This window comes from Mustela nivalis, assembly GCF_964662115.1.
Source record: "Mustela nivalis genome assembly, chromosome: 1".
Classification (NCBI taxonomy): domain Eukaryota; kingdom Metazoa; phylum Chordata; class Mammalia; order Carnivora; family Mustelidae; genus Mustela; species Mustela nivalis.
Genome location: NC_139020.1, coordinates 87,211,363 through 87,217,362, shown reverse-complemented (window position 1 = coordinate 87,217,362; position 6,000 = coordinate 87,211,363). Strand labels below are relative to the sequence as shown.

The window sequence follows — 6,000 nt, the reverse complement described above, 5'->3', positions numbered from 1 at the left end:
ATTTTAAGATTTTATTTATTCATTTGCTAGAGATTGAGAGAGAGGGCACGCATGCACATGCAGAAGCAGGGGGTGCTGCAGGTAGAGGTAGAGGGAGAAGCAGGTTCCCTGCTGAGCAAAGAACACGATGTGGGACTGGATCACAGCACTGTGGGATCATGACCTTAGCTGAAGGCAGCCACTTAACTGACAGAGGCACCCTGCCATCCCAATCTACTTATTTTTTTTAAAGACATTTATTTTAGAGAGAGAAAGAGCAAGTGTGCACATGGGGGAAGGGAGAGAAGGAGAGGAAGAGAGAGTGTCAAGCAGACTTGGAGCTGAATGTGGAGCCTGACATGGGGATCGATTTCACAACCCTGAGATCATGAACTGACCTGAAACTAAGTCAGATGCCTAATGTGTCACCTGGGTACCCCCAAATTCATCTACTTATTAATAAACATTTACTGCCAAACTTCTCTGAATCTGTATCTCCATATGGCTCTGCATACTATTGAAATATAAAATCAAACGGGACCCTATTTAATAAATGTATGCTTTGGTTGGAAGAAAAAGAAGATATTTTATTGTGTTCCTATGAACGCTCAACTTAAAGGGTAAATTAGAAGTCCAGTAATACAAAACTAGTATTTCTAAGTTTCCAGCTTTGGGAAATTTTATTATCACATTCTACTAAGATAGACATAAAGACAAACTTTATCTCATCTGTATTCTATGACATTTGTTTTATTTCTTATCTTTTGCATTATTTCCTTATAGTTTTGTCCCTTATTTTCCCATCATTTATACATTTATTTGAAAAAAAATATATACTTATTGCCTGCTTTGTATCAAATGTTATGCTAATTACTGGGTTATGATAATTAATATGTAGAAAACAAAATCTGTAACTTTATGGAGTTTACAATCAGATGAAGGCACATAATTCAACATTAAAAATTATTTTAACAATTTTAAGTGCATTGAAGAGAGAGAGCAAAGCATTAAGAATTAGGGATTGTATTCAGATCTTAGCAAACTTTAGAGAAATTATATCCACTGTAAACCCTAAGTTCTTTATCATATACAACCCTCTGGTCATCAAGTCTTTCCCTGAATGCTTGAAATATAAATATATCACACTTCAATATAAAAAAAATAACAGAATGTTAAATAACAACACAAAGGGTAAATAATAATAAAAGGAATCCATATAATAAACTAACATAAAATAAATAACATAAAGCAATGTTGTCTGATGACCACATCAGTGGCATTAGTTATTAGTAGTATGGTGTTATCAGAGAAAGATCCGTTTTTTTTTTTTTTTTTTTGGAGTGGTTAAAATAGCCTTACTGAAAGGTGTTTGCATCTGTCTGGATGTGCACACTGCAATGGCAGAAAAAAATGATACTGGCACAAATAAAACACATTACTTTTTTCAAACAAAACAAAGCAAGTATAACAACAAATGATGTACCAAAAGAAGTCGACATTTTTGAAGTTTGGGGAAATTTTTCTGCTTTCTGAAGTTAAATTTCAAGCAATTATGTCTGTTCTACTCGCTTGTCAGTTTTCTCATTTTGCAGCATCACATTATGTGTATGAGGCAGCCAGTGTAGTGATGAAAAAAATCTGAAACCAAGAACTATTGGCAAAGTGATTTATCCATTACATTTAAACTATCAAAACAAACAAAAGATTTAATATATCCTGTGCAAATTAAGGCTATTTTAGCTTCAAAACATACATAATATGGTAAGCAATAACACAAGATAATAAATTTGTGTCTGAACAGTCTCACCTAAATATTTCTTTTTTTTTTTTTTCCAGTATTTGGTGGAATCCTACAAGCGTAAAAATGAGCTTTTGTACCATCAAAATCATGATTGAGTCTTCATATCACACAATCATGGTCATTCGTTTTTTGTGCTTACCACTCTTACTGTCCCAGGTATATTTGGCCAGGTTTTAGAGGACTCACTCAAGATACTGCATTTCTGTATAGAAAAAGTTATCTGACATTCACTTCATTACTGTCATTTGATTGAATTGCTTTAAATCAATTAGTTACTGTTATTTTTTCATAGTACACAGTGCTGACTAGAATTTGAAAATCTGATACATTCAGGTGCTGTTTCTAACAATAGTGACAAAAAGGGAGAAATATTCTGCAATGGATGAGTTGTTTAATAAACTACAATGAATATGTGAAACTGTAAATAGTGATGTGGAATAATCTGACATAGAAAGACACTTATGATATAATGTTTAATGATAAAGAAAGATACTATAAAGTACTTAGATACCAGAATACCTGACTGAGTATGATTAAAAAAAAAAAATGTGGAGGGGCACCTGAGGGGTTCAGTTGGGTAAGCTGCAGACTCTTGATTTTGACTCAGGTCATGATCTCACTGGTGGGATCCAGACCCACCCACTGGGCTCTCTCAGTAGGGAGTCTGCTTGAGAGTCTCCTTCTTTCTCCCTCTGCCCCTCTCTATACTCATGCTTCCTCACTCTCTCTCTCTAAAATAAATTTTAAAAAATCTTAAAAAAGAAAAAAAAAGGGAAGAAGAAATAGTGGAAACAAATACACTACACCATCTTATGGCTAATTTGAATGTATCCCCAGTCTGCATTCCTGCCCATAATTGAAAACCCCAATAACTATGACTAAAATAAGATTTTTTTTGCTCTTGTAAGAAGAGGGCTGCTTAGAAAATCCAGATCTGTTGAGGAAGCATCATAATAATTAGAGTCCACTTCATTTTTATCTTTAATTTTCATCATTATGATTTTCATCTTCAATGTAGTCTCATTTACCATATAGTTTCTGAAGCTCCAGTTGTCTTGTCCACATTTCAGCTAGAAACAGAAGGGAAAAGGAAAAGGGGTGCAACTTGTGGGTAAGGCAATGACTTTTAAAGAATCTTCCTGAAGCTTCTAATGTGAGCAAATGTTTGTGAAGTGGCTAGGAAAAAATAAACAAAATCTCAATCTTTTTGTGACAAAAATAGTTACACTCATGAAATACAAGTGCATCCTTAGATTATATGGTCCAAATACTGACAATGAATTTATTTGGATGGCACCAAAATGTCTTGTCAATGATTCACACTGCATGAGAAAATTGAAATGAGGGTAAAATGAAACTTTTTGTCTTTTTAGAGTTAAATGATGACCAAACAAGTCACAGCTTTTAAAAAAGACATTTCAGTAACACAATGGACTATTAGTAGAATAACTTAGTTATATTTTTCTTCTCACCTACCTCAATTTAATAATTGGCACTTACATTACTGCATCGGAGAACATGTTTGAGCACTTTATCTTTCTTGGTCAAATAGATGCATAAATATTGGTTCCCACTAAAAGAAAACAATGATACTACATTTAGAATTGCATGGACATAAAACAAGATGTGACATCATGGAAAGGAAGCTCCATATATCATCAGTCCAGATTGGAAAATGTCAGAGCGCAAGACAGCGATTCTGGTTTGTTTTCTCCATATTACACATTGCACATTGCTATTAGTGGAAGATGTCAGTTTTGCTTTGTAGGGTAGCACAAAACTCCTTCAAGCAAACTTATCCCTCCATCAGACATGCTCAGGTTCTTATAATTTCCTGTATTTGATTTTCTTTAATTTATAGCTGTCTCCAGAAAATCCTGTTGAAAGACTACACATTTTCTGGGAAATTCTACATCTCTAGTTTCTCTTTTGTCTATCCTGTACCCTTCATCATTTCTGCCTTTGTTCTTGTTCAAGCTTTATTCATTCCCCAATGGGTGCTCTTGTTTCTTCACCAGCCTAACTAAACATCTGTGATGTTATCAAGGTTATGAGTTTGAAACTGTTACAAACATGTCAGTCTTATGCTTAAGACGTCAAATATCTTCTAATTGCCTGCTGGGTAAAATCCACACCTGTCTTCAAAGTACATCCTTATAGCCTACATTTAAGCTGCAGTTGCCCCCTCTTATCCAAAGTCCCACTTTCCATGTTTTTGTTAGTTTTGGTCAACCTCAGTCAGGAATAGATGATTGATTCTCCTTTTAATTCATCTTCAGACAGTCAATAGTTGTCTAATGTCTTCTCCCAATGCCTATGTCATTCACTTCACTTCATCTCATCACATAGACATTTTACCATCTCACATCATTACAACAAGGGTGAGTATAATAAAATGAAATATTTTGAGTGAGAAAAACACATTCACATAACTTTTATTGCAGTATGTTATAATAGTTCTATTCAATTAATATTGTTGCTAATCTCTTCTTGTGCTTAATTTATAAAGTAAACTTTACCATAGGTATGTATGTATAGGAAAAAGAACAAAACAAAACATAGTACTTATAAGGTTTTGTACTACCCATGGCTTCAGGCATTTGCAGGGGGTCTTGGAACATATCCCGCTTTCAGGAGGGGAGACTACTATATATGAAGTTGTGACTGTTTTTAGGCTGACTCTGTAGTTCTCAAATTTCCCCATGATTCAAAATCATCTGGGGATCACATTAATTCACAAATTACTAATCCTTGTTCCTGGAGTTTTTGAATCAAGAAATCTGGACTGGTTTGATAATGTGCCTTTCTAAATTATTATGTGATGTTGATGGCTGTGGACCAATTTGAGAACCATTTCTCTAAACTTACAAATTTCCCTGTTTGTGTCTTTGCTCTTCATATTTGTTTAGTATTCCTTTCTTTCCTTTTTTTTTTTTTTTTTGAGAGTCTCTGATTTTTTTAAATTTTTTATTAACATATAATTTATTATATGTTTCAGGGGTACAGGTCTGTGATTCATCAGTCTTACACAATTCACAGCATTCACCATAGCATATACCCTCCCCCACGTCCGCCACCCAGCCACCTTATCCCTCCCACCACCCTCATTTCTTTCCCTTTACTGTTTCATTTTATAAAATGTCAAATGATGCTTTAAAAATAAATCTTAATTCTTGTGGGCAAAATTTGTTTCTCCTTTACTTGTGTTCTTAACAAATGAATCTTTTTTTTTTTTCCTTCAACAAATACTTTTGACATAATGTTCATGATCTCAGATGCAATTGTATGTTTATATAACTAATACACCCTGCTAGATCTGAACTACTCTTAGGCTCCTGATTCCCCAAGGGTGTCTGTGAATGATCCTGGACTCCTGGAAAGAAAAGAGGTTCCTGAAATGGAAATTAGCATGAGTGATTCAAATGTGGAAAAGTCAGATGGTGGGTAGACTTTTTGATCTTGATGTTGCTTTGGAAGCAAAGTGAGGCTGCACCCGACAATCCCCCTCTCACTGTATCCACATGTACATATGCATGAAGACACACAAGCATACCTCCATGAAATTCTGCTACAAGGGATATGATACAAAGGAAGGAACTTGTCCCAAAAAACTAAACTGAGAAATAAGAAGGTGAGAAGTATGTTTTCTGTGAATCAGATGGGATGAGAGGACTATTCTGGAGTATGTAAGGGTTGGTCTGGAGCAACTTTGCAGGGTATCTGCAAAAATATCATGCAAGAATCTGTAGATAGCAGTATGAGGTATGTGGAGAGTATAGTGTTTGGTGATTAGAAGATGAGGATCATGACATTACCCTAATCAAAAGAAAATGTTGATGATGGGTGAGACATCTGTTTATACTTGGTGATATTCATTTACACTGCTTGGAATTTCTTTCTCAGCCATTAAATCAAAGGTGTTTTAACACATTAAGTATAATATAGATATATCTTAACATCACAAGACTTCAGACCTACATAGAACCTCAAGTATCAGATAGTATATAAATTTGAATTAAATATTATGGAGAATTTAAAAACTCTTCATGTATAGAAGAAGAGTGTGGCAAAAATGAGACTGTGTATTTATTACTATTTTTCAATACATTTTCTGTTTCTCAGGAAAGAGAAATGTAATTGCAAAAAGAAGTATAACAGGGCTTTTGTTAGACACCCCTTACTTTAGTATTTGCAGTAAAAATGGAGGCAGAGCCATTAGC

At 34.5% G+C, this 6,000-nt stretch overlaps 1 long non-coding RNA gene across 1 annotated transcript in view; it reads right to left on the bottom strand.

The window, feature by feature from the left end:
- Nucleotides 1-659: 659 nt before the first annotated feature.
- The window catches only part of LOC309842997, a 50,871-nt gene continuing 45,530 nt past the window's right edge, over nt 660-6,000 (bottom strand). The window contains exons 2-3 of the long non-coding RNA XR_014299901.1: nt 3,257-3,353; nt 660-1,617 (exon numbers count right to left, since the gene is read on the bottom strand). This is a non-coding gene — a long non-coding RNA (uncharacterized lncRNA). The remainder of the gene's footprint in view (nt 1,618-3,256; nt 3,354-6,000) is intronic.